Source organism: Choloepus didactylus, chromosome 6, assembly GCF_015220235.1.
Source record: "Choloepus didactylus isolate mChoDid1 chromosome 6, mChoDid1.pri, whole genome shotgun sequence".
Lineage (NCBI taxonomy): Eukaryota > Metazoa > Chordata > Mammalia > Pilosa > Megalonychidae > Choloepus > Choloepus didactylus.
The window spans coordinates 156,194,439-156,211,373 of NC_051312.1; the positions used below are offsets into that span (position 1 = coordinate 156,194,439).

The 16,935-nt window shown below is 35.8% G+C and overlaps 1 protein-coding gene across 1 annotated transcript in view; it reads left to right on the top strand.

Moving 5' to 3' along the window:
- LOC119538821 (zinc finger protein 596-like) overlaps positions 1 to 16,935 on the top strand; it is a 41,114-nt gene that overhangs the window by 912 nt on the left and 23,267 nt on the right. The window contains exon 2 of the mRNA XM_037842018.1: positions 5,112 to 5,176. The gene's annotated coding sequence lies outside the window, so the exon portion shown is untranslated. The remainder of the gene's footprint in view (positions 1 to 5,111; positions 5,177 to 16,935) is intronic.

Here is a 16,935-nt window from a genome sequence, read left to right on the forward strand (position 1 = left end):
CTGAATTGTACATTTTAAATTGGCTTTTTGTTTGTTACGTGAACTCTACAATATAGGCAACCTCCAAATTTGTATGTTTGCACCAAGTAAAATTCATGCAGGAACAGAAATCAATTTTTTTTTTTTACAACCAATTTGGAAAGTTTTATTGAAAATTCAGTCATACCACTACCAAGAGAAATAACTTAAAATCACAAAAAGGGAGGTTATAGCAGATTTAGTAGTAATAACCCCAAACTGACAATGGCCAACATGTCAGTCAAAAAATAATGTATGACTATACAAAAATATATCTATAGAATGGCACAGAATCAAGTAATAAAAATGAGCAAATTTATGCATATAGTATATAGGGATAAAGTTGAGTGAAAGAAGCAAGAAAAGCAAAATTAACTTTCTGTTCCAGTGAAATTTTAGGATCACCTGGATTAAAGCATGTTGATAAAAATTATACCAGTAGTTGCACATGACCTTGGATGTTTCACTGGAGTAGAGCATGAAGATTATATCTGGGGGAACAGACATTTTGTCTTTTGATGGTAGATGTGTGTTACATGAATGAATGTACTTCTCAAGACTCGTTAACAGTATGTTTCTGATGTGAGCATTTTAATAAGGGTAAATTATTAATCATATAAAATAAGTCACAGTCCTCAAAATTGCTTGATTACTTAGTTAATTTTTTGAAGAAATATTTACTGGGATATATGTTGTTGAACATTTTACAAAGTGAGTGTGAGATACAGATGTGAATTCTTCCACAATTTGATTTGATGATGACATTTTAGCAAATGAGACTAAAGAATAGAGATTGCTACACATTTCCAAAAAGATAGATAAGTGATATATAGATATAAATATGTACAAGATTATACATTCACTCTGGGAAATCACACACAATCAATTTGGATAGCCTTGGAAATTTGGACAAATCCATCTTACTCTTGAGTTAAGGCAATACACTGATGCATACACTTCCATCGGTCTTCCTTGAACTCTGTTCCTCAGGCTAGATAAGGGGTTCAAAGCTTGAGTGATGATAGTATAAAAAGCTTACACAATCTTATCATGGTTAGCTGGCCTGGAGGATTTGGGTCTCATGTAAATAAAAATAGTAGCTCCATAAAAGAGTTCCACCACAGCCAAATGTGATGAGCAGGTGGCAAAAGCCTTCTTGCAGGCATCTGTGGCTTACATGTGGAGAACAGCACCTAGGATGAGACTATAGGAAGGAGATTGGGACCAGAAATAATAACACATAGCAGATGTACATGACACACTCAAAGACATGTCAGCACAAGCCAAGTGCCATAGTGTGGGTGGTTCACAGAAGAAATGCTCAATCTCATGTGATTTGCAAATTGGGAAGCTTAGGGTAGTGGTAGACTGCATAAGTCAATCAGCTGCAAATGACCCTGTGGTCATTTGCAGGCATAATTGCCAGCTTATGAGGATGGAATATTGCAGAGGGTGACATATGACCACATAGTAGTCATCGGACATGGCTGCCAGAAGGAAGGACTCTCCACCATCCAGCATGAGGAAGAGGATGATCTGTAACCCACAGCCAACAGCAGAGATGAACTTATTTCCAGTCAAGTAGTCAGCAGACATTTTTGCACAGTGGTGAAAACCAGCATCATGTCCATGAGGGAGAGTTGGCTCAGTAATAAGTACATAGGCATATGCAGGCAGTGGTTCTGATGGATCAGAATTGTGGGGGCATTCCCTGGCAGGGAGTTGAAGACAATTGTCAGCGTCATTGCAAAGAGGACAAGGTGGGTTCTTGTGTTGTTAAAGAGTCCTAGAAGAATGAAATCTGATGTGTGGTTTCCGTTTTCCATGATTTAACAGGAGTGACACTTCACTGGAGAAAGGCCATTGGCATCCGGAAAACCTCTGTTAGCTGGGAAGGCACATGGTTGGCATCTGCTTGCTCCCAGGTTGGGTTTCAAAATGGCGTTCTCCAAAATGTCAGTGTCAGCTTCCAACAGCTGTCTTCAAAAGGTGCCTCTCAGCTGTAGCAGTGAGCTCCTTATGTCTGAGCTTATATAAGTCTCTGGTAAACTAATGAAGGCCAATGCTGAATGGGCATGACACCTCCATGGAAATTATCTTATCAGACCTATCACCTACAGTTGGGTGGGTCACGTCTCCATGGAAACACTGAACCGCTAGGTTCCAACCTAATCCACACTAATATATCTGCCCACCCAAGATTGGATCAAAGAATGTGGAGTTTTGGGGGACATAATACATCCAAACCAGCACGATCCTGCAAGGACATTTTTCTTTCCAAAGAGAGGACTTTCTCAGATTTAAGACCTGGGTGTACCATGCATGCATATGGAAATAAAACTTAGTTTGGAAATATTTGTAAGTTTAGTTTGATTTCAGTTATACACCAAGAAAAAAGTGACTTTCTTAGATTCCTTTTCCCCTTTTCCCCCAAACAATGAGTGCAATATTAATCGCACACTTTCATTAAGTGTAAAAATGTACTTTGCTGTGAGACTGTTTCCCCTCACAGTCACACAAATATACATATGTGTGTGTGTGTGTATACACATATATATATATATTTCAGTAGGTAAAGTTGAAGGAAAAAACACAAATATATTAACTCTTTATTGAAATGCATGCCATTTCTTTGCACATAAACATGTTGAGATAATGAATCAGGAATAAGAATAGTTCACTCAATCCCCAAAACTAAAAAAAAAAAAAAAAAAAAAAAATTAAAGCTATTAAAATAGCTAAAAACTCTCTATATGTGATAGATGGTAGAGAAAGTATATGAAAAGTGCAGTTTTAGTGCTTAAAATTACTCATTTCATCTTCGTCTTCTGTTTCCTCATGTCTCCTGGCTTTGCCATATTGTGTTGTTTTCTCTTCTCACAACTGATGACAGTCTACTCCCCACATTCTATCACATAAGTCATTTCTGAGAAATAAGTTCTTGATGTTCAAAACAGGATTGTGATTTTCAGTATCTAGTATTGCAGACTGCTTAAATCTATTTAAGATGAAATTTGTGCAAGACTGAAATTATCAGTTTATTGAAGAGCTGTTTTAGAGGCTTTTTTTTGGTAAATCAGGTGTATTTATTGAAAGTAAATTTCTCCTCTGGAAAATTCAAACTCTAACTGCACTTAATTTAATTTTGTTTATGTCTACAATCTCATCATTGCATATAAGCATGTTTCCTGTAATAATCAGTATTTCAAATGGTGATGAACCGTTTTCAATTTCTTTACTTTTCTCTTTCTCTACATTCAAATTTGAAAATGTATTCCTATGTCTAGTAAAATTTTATACTAATGAAATATGGTGAAGCAGGGGAGAGGCCTAATAACCATCCACTTTTATATATTGTGAGGATTTTTTGTTGAGAGTTATTAACTAATGCTCTTGGTTCAATATATCATCTCACATTCATAAGTCACATAAATATTTGCAATCTATTTTCAATAAGAAGTTGAATTCAACATAGTATATTTCTTCTTTATACTATCTATACATTAGATATATCTAATATATAAACATTCAATAAATGTTAAGTTGTGCATGTAGTGCCCTTTTTACATTTGCTCCCTTCATAGCTTGTACATAAAGATAAGTTCTAGAATTTCGTAACCCCCTGCAGTTCTTCACTTTGCAAATCCCTGCTGTGATCAAGTCATTACCTCATTCCCCCATTGTCACTAATATTTCCCAAAAGACTCCTGAAGGGGAATGAGAAAAAGAAATGATCCCCTGAAACACACATGCACAGACAAGAAAGCCAAGTAGAGAAAATCTGAACTAAGGTCTGAGCCACCTCTTGAAGCCATAGTGAGCACAAGAAATTCTGGAATAGTATGCCACTGGCTTAGAGAAGCGAGTTATATAATACAGGTCCTTCTCCATGGGTTTCAACCTGGGGGTAAAGGGTAGTCAGTCTCCCGAAATGACACATTTTCTCCTTAACAACATCCAGTCTCTTAAAAGGTCAATTGCTTTCAAAATTTTGAATTGCATTTAGGTAGATTTGGCCTCTGAATACTTCAGTGGCATGATAGTGACATGGGCATTTTTTTAAAATTCAGTTTTATTGAGAAATAATCACATACCATACAGTCATCCGTGGTGTACAACTGTTCACAGTACCATCTTATAGTTGTGCATTCATCACCCTAATCTATTTTTGAACATTTTCCTTATACCAGAAAGAATCAGAATCAAAATAAAAAATAAAAATAAAAAAATAAAAAATAAAAAAATACCCATTTTTAAAAGTAATTTATTTTGAAGTAATGTGAAACATATAAAAAATTGCAAGAGGGGGTACAAAGAACTGATGCCTTCACTAAGATTCTCCAGTTGTATATTTTTACCACATTTGACCACTAACAAAATTTTCATTAAAGTACTCCAGTGTATTTAGCTACAAAAAAAGAACACTCCTGGAAAACTCCAAATCAGCAAATCAACTTTGTTTCAATGTTGTAATCCCACTCACAGACCCCTTCAACTTTTACCAACTGTTCCACTTCCCAAACTGTTTCAACAATATCTGTTTTTCCAGTCAACTTCAATATGGAGCTCCTCCTAAGAGGTTCTTTCATTTTCACATCTTTGACAAATTTAAGGAGCATGAATGACCCCAACCTTGGCTTGCCCAGTGTTTACTTTTGAGATTTAGGCCCTACATTCCCAGTAGAAACCCAGCTTGGCTATGCTTTCCTCAGATGCAGCCCATCAGGAGAGGTAGGAGATCCACTTGCTTCACTGGTAATGTGAACTTGATAACCTGATGAAATTTCTTTCAGGTTCCTCCAAATGCAAAAACATGCTTTCACTTTGTAATGAATGGCATTTTATGGGGACATATTCTGAGATTATATCAATAATGTTGTCCCCATCCAGCCTCCACCCTCTAGCCCCTCAACCCAATAAACCACCACTCTAATGGTTCTCATTTTTTTTCCATTTCCAGCACTGCTTCTATATTTTGTTTGGTTTTCTGCCTTACAAAGGGCTTGCTTGCTCCCTATTTATTTGTTACAGCACTAAAGATTATTGTATTTTGTTTTGTTCAGTGTGTTCTCATCTGTTATTTTTTATTTTAGTGTTCAACATTGTTCCAGATGGCATTAGTGGGATCCCCTGCAAGAAGATTGAAGTGAAGCTCCAAGTAAGTCACCTGTACTTGATCTAAGTGGGATTCAAGGCAAGAGGATTAAATTATTCTTGACTTCATTTTCCAAATTACATGCTAAGTCACAGCTCTCATTTTGTTCATCATGTCTTGTGGGCAACCATCTTTGAATATTTAAAATTCACCAATACCCTTCTAAATTTCTCTTGTACCTCTCTCATCCTTACGTCAAAGCATCCTAAATCTAAAAGGTTCTCTTGGACCCAGATATCTTATCATGTCATTCTCCTTTAACTTTGTTGATGGGCTCCCACTGTCCTTGGAACACAGACCATAGTGCTTACAATGACCTTCCAATCCTGAATGCTTCTTTCTGCTGCCCTGTGGAGTCCAGTTGAACCCAATTGCCTGCTGCCCATTCCACTCTCAATTTCTGCAAAGAGTACTCTGTTGTTGCTGGAATTTTGTACTTTTTCCCATTAAACCAGTATGTATCCCAAGCAAATTTTCTAAGACTGAATCCTTAAAGTTTCAGCAAACACACCTGTTCTTTCCAAGAGGATTGTCTAACCTCAACAGTTGAAGCCCTTCAATACTATGTACACAAGTTAAAATTGTCATTTTTACCTTAAATTATATCTTGTAAACTAAAACACTACCAGCAGATGAATGTTTGTTTTATTTACCTGTATATTTCCATTGACTGACACAGCCTTGACTCAAAGAGATTATAACTTCCCTTAAGAATGTTGCATAATGGCCAGGATAGAAAGACAAGGGGTAACATAAAAATGTGAGTAACATAAAAAAATAGAATACATGATTACCTAAAATACCTGCTTTTAAAAAAGCACTAATTTTTTTTTCAAAAGAGTGAATAGCATAAAAAAATAGAATACATGATTACCTAAAATACCTGCTTTTAAAAAAGCACTAATTTTTTTTTCAAAACAGTGAATTTTTGAGAGTAAATATAAGGAAAACAAGGTGTTTTTCTAGGAATTGGTCCATGTTGCCAAAGATATCTAGTTTGTTGGGGCACAATTGCTTATCATGTTCTCTTAAAACCCATTTTATTTCTGTAAGGTTGTTAGAAATGTCACCACTTTCATTATTAATATTAGTAAATTGATTCTTCTCTCCTTTATTCTTAGGCAGTCTAGCTATAGGATTTTCAATTTTGTTGAGCTTTTCAGCCAGCTTTTAGTTGTGTTGATTCTATTTTTTTTCTGTTCTCTAATTCGTCTCTGTTCTAATCTTCATTTCCATCCTTCTACCAGCATTTGATTTAGTTTGTTCTTCTTTCTATATTTTGTTAAGATGTAAAATTCTGTTATTGATTTGATTGTTATTCTTTTTTAATATAGTTGTTTATGGCTATAAATTTCTCTGTTAGCAATGTTTCCAGTGCATCCTATAAGTTATGTTATGTGTTCATTTCTGTATATATCAGTGTTTTCTAATTTCCCTCATCATTTAATCTGTGACCCATTGGTTGATTGAGTGTAGTTCAATTTCCACGTTTGTGAAACTTTCCAATTTCCCTTCTATTACTGATTTCTAGTTTCATTTCACTTTGGACAAAAAAGATACTTATGAGTTCAGCGTTTTTATGTATGTTGTGGGATAACATATGGTCTATTCTGGGAATGTTCTACATGCACTTTGGAAGAATATATATTCTGCTGGAACTAGTTTGTCTATAGTGTTGTTCAAGTCCTCTGTTTCCTTATTGATCATGTGTTTAGTTTTTCTATTCATTTGTGAAAGTGGGAAATTGAACTCTTCATCTGTTATGGTAGAAATATCTATTTCTTCCTTCAAATCTGTCATTTTTTTTCCTCCGTATATTTTGTTGCTTTGTTTTTCCATGCATGTAAATTTATAATTTTTATATGTTCTTGACTGACACTTTTAATAGCTATATAATATAGTTCTTTGGCTTTTGTAACTATGTTTGTTTTAATTTTGTCTATTACTCTAGCAATCCTAACTTATATTTTGGTTATTTGCATGCAGTATCTCAGTATTGTTTTCCATTGTTTCACTTTCAGCCTCTCAGGGCCTTTGGATTTAATGTGGGTATGCTACAGGCAATAAATGGTTGCATCATCTTTTGTCCATTATGTGACGCTCTGCACTAATTAAGTAATTACTTTAAATGAAAAGTATTAATGTAAATAATTAGACCAGAGCTTGGCATAATGGAAAAAATTACTTACAGTGAAAGACTTAAAACTTCCATTTTATTTGTTTTCTGTATGTATTTTTGGTTATTTAATTCCTCCATTAATGCTTTGATATTTTGTAGTATACCCTTTTAATTCCCTTCTCATTTCTCTTTTTTCTTTAACAGTATTGAAATAATTGCTAAAATGCAGGACAATTGCAGAAATAAAAACTACCAACATACACCCCTGCCTCTCATATCCTGATCCATTTTTTACATTTTTCCACATTTGCCATTACTTCTTTCTTACTTTAATTCTTCCTCTTTCCCTGCCTCCTAAACTTTTGAGAGTAGGTTGGATACAGCATGCTCCTTGAACACAATACTTCCATGTATATGTCCAAAGAACTAGAATATTCACTAATGTAACTGTCTTATGTATAGCTAACAAGTTAAACACATTTAATATTGTGTATTCCAATGTTTTCACATGTCCCAACAAGGTCAGTATTTATTTTGTTTTGTTTTGTTTTTTTAATAGTAACTGTTCTGATGAGTGTGAGGTGCTATATATCTTTGTGTTTTTTAAAACTCATTCTTGTGGTACCATGTATACTACTCAGAATTTCCCATTTAATCTTTTTCAAGTGGACATTTCAATAGGATCAAATACATTCATGATATTGTGCTACTATCATCAATATCCATTATCCCAACTTCTTCATCACCTCAAACAGAAACACTGCAACCATTAAACAATAACTCTTATTCCCTCTCCTCCCCTCCAGCCTTTGGAAATTAAGTTAATTTCTTATAAACAGGTTTATACAATATTTCTCATTTTGTGTCTGACTTATTTTACACAACATGTCACCTTCACAGCCCATCCATGTTGTAGTATGCATCAGAACTTCATTCACTGTTATGGCTGAATACTGTTCCATTGTGTGTATACCACTTTTTGTTTACTTGTTCATCTGTTCGTGGACGCTTAGGTTGCTTCCACCTTTTGTCTACTTGAACAATGCAGCTGTAAACATTGGTGTACAATATCTATCTGAATCCCTGCCTTCAGTTCTTTTGACTGTATACTAAGAAGTGCAATTGCTGGGTCTTAACGGAAATTCTGTTTTCAGCGTTCTGTGGAACTGCCAAACTGGTTTCCACAATGTCTGCATTTTACAATTCTGCTAGCAGTATCGGGATTCCTATTTCTCTGTATCTTCACCAACATTTACTATTTTTTTGCTTGGTTAGTAATAGCCATCTAGTGGATGCAAAGTGGTATCTCATTGTGCTTTTGATTTGCATGTGTCTAATAACCAGTTATGTTGAATATCTTTTTATGTGCTTTTGCCTATTTGTATCTTCTTTGGAGAAATTCTATTTAAATCATTAGTGAAACCATATTGTCCTAGACTTTGCTGCATTGGGAGGTTTTTGATAACTGATATAATACTTAATTTTTTTTGGTCTTTTGAGATTGCCTATTTCTTCTTGAGTCAGTTACTCAATTTCTGTGTTTCTGGGAATTTGTCCATTTCATCTAAGTTATCTAATCTGTTAGCATATAGTCGTTCTTTTTTTTTTTTTTTTTTTTTGGCTTTTGTGTCCGACTACTTTTACTAAGCATAATGGTTTTGTTTTTTTTTTTAATTTTATTTTGTAATAAATTCAAAGTTATAGGAACAGTTGCAAAAACAATACAAACCCCGTACACAGAACTCCAGCATACCCTGACCCCCCTCCACCAATACCCCAATCCACCAACTTTAACATGCTGTCACACCGCTACTTCTTTCCCTCCCTCTTTATCTATCATCCATCATCTATTGCTCTGTCTTCTGAACATATGAGAGCTAGCTGCACACATCCTTGAACAAACACTATAATTCACATATACAATTCCCATGAACAAGAACATTCTTTTATGTAATCCCATTAATCGCAGCTAAGAAGTACAAGAGATTCAACATTGATACAAAGCTTACATTCTATATTTCCTTTTTTTTTTTTTTCCTTATGTCTCAACTGTGTCCCTTTGAGCCTCCTGTCCTCCATCCTCAGATCCCATCCAGGGTCATCCTTGGCATTCAATTGTCGTCTATTTAGACTGTCTTTTTTTTCCTCAGTTGTGGAAACATATACACAGCCTAAATCCTCCCATTCCACCCCCTCCTTAGCATTCCATTAGTGGGATTAATCATATTTAGAATGTTGTAATGCTATCTCCTTCCCACCATCCATTACTAGAAATTTCCCTTCACCTCAAACAGCAACCCGACACTCATTTCTTAACTCCCCATTGCACCTTCCCCCATTTCTCTTAACCCATACTCTGCTTTTCATCTCTGTGGTCATATTCTCTGATAATTTCTTTGTGTTTACTGTGGGGCTTAAAATTAACCTGTTAAATCCATAACAATCTTGGTTTTTTTGATACCAACTTCACTTTAATAGGAGACATAAACTATGTTCTTATACTCCTCCATTCCCCCACCTTTATATAGTTCTTGTCAAAAATTACGTATTTTACATTGAGTTCAAAACCACTGATTTGTCATTAGAGTTTGTGTATTTTATATCATGTAGGAAGTAAATAGTGGAGTTGCAATTCAAAAATTATTGACTTCTATTTGTATTCCATTGTGGTTGGAGAATGTGCTTTAAATATATTCATTTTTTTTTTTTTTTTAATTTGTTGAGGCTTGTTTTATGTCCCAGCATATGGTCCATTCTGGAGAAAAATCTGATCACTAGAGAAAAATGAGTGTCCTGGTGATTTGGGGTGTAAGGTTCTATATATGTCTGTTAAAATTCTCCACATCTCTTTCTCCTTTTTTTGTTTCCCCTGTCGGTAGGGCTCCCTTTAGTATCTGAAGTAGGGCAGGTCTTTTATTGGCAAAGTCTCTCAGCATTTGTTTGTCTGTGAAAAATTTACGCTCTCCCTCAGATTTGAAGGAGAGCTTTGCTGGATAAAGTATTCTTGGCTGGAAATTTTTCTCTCTCAGAATTTTAAATATGTCATGCCACTGCCTTCTCACCTTCATGGTAGCTGCTGAGTAGTCACAACTTAGTCTTTTGTTTCCTTTGTACATGGTGAATTGCTTTTCTCTTGCTGCTTTCAGAACTTGCTCCTTCTCTTCACTATTTGAGAGTCTGATCAGAATATGTCTTGGAGTGGGTTGATTTGGATTTATTCTATTTGCAGTTCGCTGGGTGTTTATGCTTTGTGTATTTATATTGTGTAGAAGGTTTGGGATGTTTTCCCCAACAATTTCTTTGAATACTCTTTCTAGACCTTTACCCTTCTCTTCCCCTTCTGGGACATCAATGAGTCTTCAGTTTGGATGTTTTATTTTATCTATTGTGTCCCTGAGATCCATTTCAATTTTTTTCTCCATTCTTTCTTTTGTTCTTTCATTTTCTGTTTTGTGGCCCTCTAGGACACTGAGTTGTTGTTCAACTTCTTCTAATCTTGTATTATGAGTATCCAGAGTCTTTTTAATTTGGCCTACAGTTTCTTTTATTTCCATAAGATCTTCTGTTTTTTTATTTACTTTCATAATTTCTTCTTTATGCTCTTCTAGGTTCTTCTTTATGTCACTTATATCCTGTGCCATGGTCTTCTTCATGTCCTTTATATTCTTTGCCATGTTTTCATTCCTCGATTGTAGTTGTTTGATTAATTGTGCCAAGTACTGTGTCTCTTCTGATATTTTGATTTGGGTGCTTGGGATTGGGTTCTCCATATCATCTGGTTTTATCATGTGCATTAAGATTTTCTGTTTTTTTTTTTTTTGGTCTCTTGGCATTTGCTTTCTTCATAGGGTTCTTTCAAGTTGTAAAGAAATTACCAATCTAATTTTTCAGAAATACAAGTTGGTGGCATACGCTTTCTCTAACTAACCAGCACATGGCATCTGCAAGTCACCTATACCCCTCAAGTCAGTTCTCCTCAACTTTGTCTTTGTGGTGTGTGGGGAAATGATTCTTGTGGGGTTCAGTTGGTGAACTCAGTTTGGGTGTGTTGTTGGAGATGTCCACCCTGAATGTGGGGCGTGTGTCTGGGTAGGTAGGGAGGCAGGGCTGCTTTAATGTTCAATCCTCCCAGGTGTTCCCAGAGATTCAAGGCTGTTGCAAGAGTCTAAGCCTTCATTTCAGTTTTGCCCCAGCTTTTCTCTGTCACTGACCCACAAACCACCGGCATTGACGTAGCATCCCTGGGTATTCTGAGTGGGCCCCCCTTCTCAGCTGTGATCCTCCAGGACCTCTGCTGAGGGAAGGCTGTGCTACGTCACAAGTGCGCACCGTCCCTCAAGGGAAGCCCTGGGCTGCCAGGCCGTGCAGGGGCGCTCTCAGCCTGATGCAAAGATGAATGAATGGGGCATCTTAACCCTGCCCCCCTTTTCACACAGTTCCTCCTTCCCAGCTCTAGGACAACTGGTGCGGCTCTGGGCTGTGGGCATGACCCCAGGCAGGAGTGTCTCCAGCCCGCCGGGTAGGCAGCTGCAAGCAGCGGGGTTTCTTTCTCCTTTTGGCTCTCCCCTCTGCTCCCTGGCCCTGAGGGAATCTGCAGCAGGCTATCCTCCATGCCAGACACTGAGAGGTTGGCTCAACCCGCTCCTGCCGTGCTTCACTGCACGGTTCCCACCGTCACAACTGCAGCCGCTCCTGGGTTTTTCCCTTTTTTTTTTTTTAAAGAACCAGTCCGTCTCCAAACGTCAACCCCTGGCTTCCCCACACTGCAGCACGGCTGTGGGACTTTCAGCTGGCTTACTCACTCGTTTCAGAATGCAGACTACCAGTTTCACAAAGTGCACGGCCCCTGTGGTTCTAACAGACCTTGTCCAGCTGGTGCATTGCTGAAACCGGTATTCTGGGTCACCTTCTGGTTTTTATCTAGTGTTCTTCACTGAGGTGTTTTTTTGCCCTGTCTCACCTAGTCGCCATCTTAGGTTCTTCTAAAGTACAGTGGTTCTTACTATCCTCTTGCAATCCCTTTTATTTCTGTAAAGGCAGCAGTAATATTCCCCCTTTTAGTGCAAATGGTTTTTCTTATTTATATCCTCCCTTTTTGTTTCTTTGTCACTCTTTATTATATTTGTCACATAAGTTTGGGAGTTTTGTGTTTTCATTTTCATTCATCTCAAGATATTTCCAAATTTCCCGGTTTTTCCTTCTCTGACCCATTGGTTCCTTAAGAGTGTATTATTTAATTTCCAGATACTTGTGAATTTAAAAGTTTGGTTACTGAGTTTAAGTTTCATTTCATTGTGGTCAGATAAAATACTTTATATTATTTCAGTCTTTAAATTATTAAGACTTGTTTAGTGACATATAGTCTATCCTGGGGAATGATCCTTGTGTACTTGAGAAGAATATTTACTCTGTTGTTTTCAAACAGATTTGTGTTATATATTTCTCATACTCTCTCTCTCTCTCTTTATATGTTATATACATCTATGTATGTCTGCTGTATCTAGTTGGTACATAGTATTATTCAAGTCCTCTGTTTTCTTATTGGCCTTCAGTGTGAATGTGCTGGCCATTTTTGAAAGTGATACATTGAAGTCTTCTATTAATATAGAACCACCTATTTCTCCCATCAAATCTGTTAATGTTTGCTTCATAATTATGTACGTGTTTTTTGAATCTGCAAATTTTATTGACATATATTGGCATACCATATATTCCATCCAAAGTATACATCAGTATCTCATATCATCATCACCTAGTTTTATAGTCGTCATCACATTTAATTTTAGACTATGTTCATTGTTCCAAAGAGAAAAATATCAGATAGGCATAAAAAAAGAAAACACAAAACACCCATGAACCTTATCCGTTCCTCCATTATTGATTCCTAGTATTGGTGCAGTACAGCTGTCACTGTTGATGAAAGAATAGTAATATATTACTGTTAACTATAGTCTGTAGCTTGCAATAGGTAATTTTCCTCATATAGCACTCTATTAACTCTTTGTGCAAGTGTCATACATTTGTATTAGTTCATGCAAGAACTTATGTTTCTAGTGTTAATTGGTGACTTAAATGACTCTAAACAACCCCTATCAACCAAATTCATCTCCAATACAGCACTATTACTTAAAATCCCAATAACAAGCTACCCTCACCTCTATCCATTTCCAAACATTTAAGTTCAACCTTGTTAAAAATTCTGTACACATTAGGTAACTGCTTCCCGTTCTATAGCTTCTATCTCTAGGTACCCTATATTCTAAGTTTTAGAACTCAAGTTTACATTTTCTAGTTTTTATAATTGATCCTTTTATCAATCAGGGTCTTTCCTTGTTCCTTCTTAGGGTATTTGACTTAAAGTCTGTATTGTCTGGTGATAATTTAACCATCCTCACTCTGTTTTGGTTACTATATTCATGGAATATTTTTTCATCCTTTCCCTTTTAACCTACTTCTGTCTTTGAATTTAACATGTGTCTCTTTAAGCCAAATACAGTTAGCCTTTCCACATTGCATAGGTTAGGGGTGTGGTGCCCCCACGATCTGGAAAATCCATGTAAAATTTTTTGCCCCTCTCTTCATATCAGAGAAGAAGTCTGATTTTTTTTTCCTTTTATGTTTACAGTAACTTATTGGTATTGAAAGATAAATATTGATATGATAAATATATATACTGTACATATATTTTATGCATATCTTAGTTTCTAAACATTTTCTGTGTTGTCGAGTGGCCTTTGCCTGTTGTCTGTGGCTTCTGGAAAACACCCCAAATAATTTTGTATGCTGACCTGTGATATATCAAAGCCATGATGGGGAAAGTCACGATGTGGAAGGGATAACTATATAGTTGGGTCATGTTTTTTTATACATTCTGCCAATTTCTGTTGTTCGGGAAACTTAAGATATTCACTGTTTTTAAATGCAGTTTTATTGAAATGTATTCACACACCATATAATCCATCCAAAGTATATGATTGGTGGCTCACAATGTTGTATAGCTGTGCATTCATTGCCACAATCAATTTTAGAACATTGTCATTTCTCCAAAATAAAGAGAAAAATGGAAAAGAACACCCCAAACATCATATATCCCTTTCCCCCCCATTACTTATGTATAGTTTTGTCTTTATTTTGTTACTCATCTGCCTATACACTGGATAAAGAGTGTCAGTCACATGGTTTTCACAATCGCATGGCCACATGATAAAAAAGCTATGTAGTTATATAGTCATCATCAGGAATTGAGTCTACTGGATTGCAGTTCAGCAGACTGAGGTATTTCCTTCTAGCTATTCTGGTACACTAGAAACTAAAAAGGAATATCTGTATAGTGCATCAAAATGACCTCTTGACTCTATTTGAAATCCCTTAGCCACTGAAACTGTATTTTGTTTCATTTTTCTCCCACTTTTGGTCAAGAAGACATTCTCAATCCCAAGATGCCAGATCATCCCTGGGAGTCATGTCCCACATGTGGGGTGGAGGTGGGTGAATAGTGAGTTTATGTTCAGAGTTGTCTTGAGAGAGAGAGGCCACATCTGAGCAAGAAAAGAGGTTTTCTCAGGGTGACTCATAGGCATAAATATGTAGGCTTAGTTTCTCTTTTGCAGGAATAGGTTTCATAAGGGCAAACCCCAAGATCAAGAACTTGACTTACTAAATCAGGAGTACTAATGCTTGAGAAAGTATCAGGAATTCTCCAGGTGGGGAAGTTTAATATTTCTACATTTTTCCCCAGCCCCACGAGTGGATCTTGCGTACATTTAAAAATTTCTGCCCAAAATACTCTAAGAAAGACATTTACTTTTAAAATAGCTCCTGATAATGCATGATTTCCGCCGTTTTGCTGTTTGGTTTTTGTAAGTCTTATACCATTTTTATACTTCAATTGTTTCATTACTACCTACTTTTGTATTAGTTGATCTTTTTAATGAACCAGTTAGAATTGCTTCTCATTTTTTTTTTTTTCTTTTTACATAGTTTTCTGATATTTTCTTTGTGGTTACCATGGAATTTATTTACTGAATATAATGTAATCCTGAATCTAATAATTTCTTTAGATTTGATACAAACTTAACTTTAATATCATCTACAAACTTTATTTCTGTACTTCTCCATTCTCCCCTCTTTATGAAGTTCTTGTCACAAATTATGTGTTTATACTTTTTGAGTCCCAGACCATACATTTTATCATTACTTTAATGCATTTATATGATATATTCTGTATGTGGAGTTATGTATCAAAAATACAATAAAATAGTACTGGCATTTATAGTTACCAAGGTAATTAATTACCTTATTGGAGATCTTTATCTTTTTATGCTGCTTTGATCATCTGTCTGGTGTCTTTTCCTTTCAGACTTAAGTTCTCCCTTTAGTTTTGCTTGTAGGGCAGATGAGGTGGTGAAGAACACTCAGCTTCTATTTATCTGAGAACATCTTAATCTCTCCCTCAGATTTGAAAGAGAGCTTCTCTGGATACAAAAGTCTTGGTTAGTAATTATTTTCTTTTAGTACTTTATAAATATTTCTTCCCACTGCCTTATTGCCTCCAAGGATTTTTTCTTTTATTTTTAAAGCAGTTTTATTGAAATATATTCATGTATCATATTGATTTATAGTCACACACCATACAATTCATCCAAAGTAGACTATCAGTGGCCTGTAGCATAATCACAAGAGTTGTGTATTCATCATGCAATGAAGTTTAGAACATTTTCATTACTCCAGAAAGAAAAACCTTGTACATCTTACAACCCTTTATTATTGAAACTTCACATTGGTGTGGTACCTTTCTTACAGTTGATGAAAGAATATTAAATATTGTTAACTGTAGTCCATAGTTTGTCTTAGGTATATTTTTTCCTAATTACCACCCTATTTTTAACACCTTATAATAATGACATACATTTGTTCCAGTTCATTAAAGAATGTTTTTGTTTGTAGTATTAACCACAGTCATTTTCTGCAAAAGGGTTCCCTGTGTTACACAGTCCCATGTTTTATCTAGCTTTCCTTCTAGTGTGCCTTCTAGTGACACACATGACTCTAAACTTTCCCTTTTAACCACAATCACATAATTCAGCAGTGTTAATCACTCACAATAATGTGGTACCATCACCTCTTATCCATTTCTAAATATTTCAATCAACCTAATTAAAAATTCTGCAAAAAAATATGCATCAGCTTCCCATTCTCTACCCTCCTATCTCCTGGTAACTTAATTCTAGATGATTACTGAGTTTGCTTATTTTTAGTATTAGTGAGATCATACAATAGCTGTCCTTTTGTGTCTGACTTATTTCACTGAGGATTATGTCCTCAGGGTTCATCCATGTTGTCACATGCATCAGGACTTCATTCCTGCTTATAGCTGAATAATATTCCATTGTGTATGTATGTATGTGTATGTATATGTGTGTGTGTGTGTGTGTGTGTATATATATATATGTATACACACCACATTTCGCTTATCCTTCATTTATTGATGTATACTTGGGTTGTTTCTGTCTTTTGGCAGTTGAGAATAGTACTGCTATGAACATTGTTGTGCAAATGTCTGTTCACATCTCTGCGTTCAGTTCTTCTGTGTATATACCTAGTAGTGGGATTGCCTAATCCTATGGAAATTCTATACTTAGCT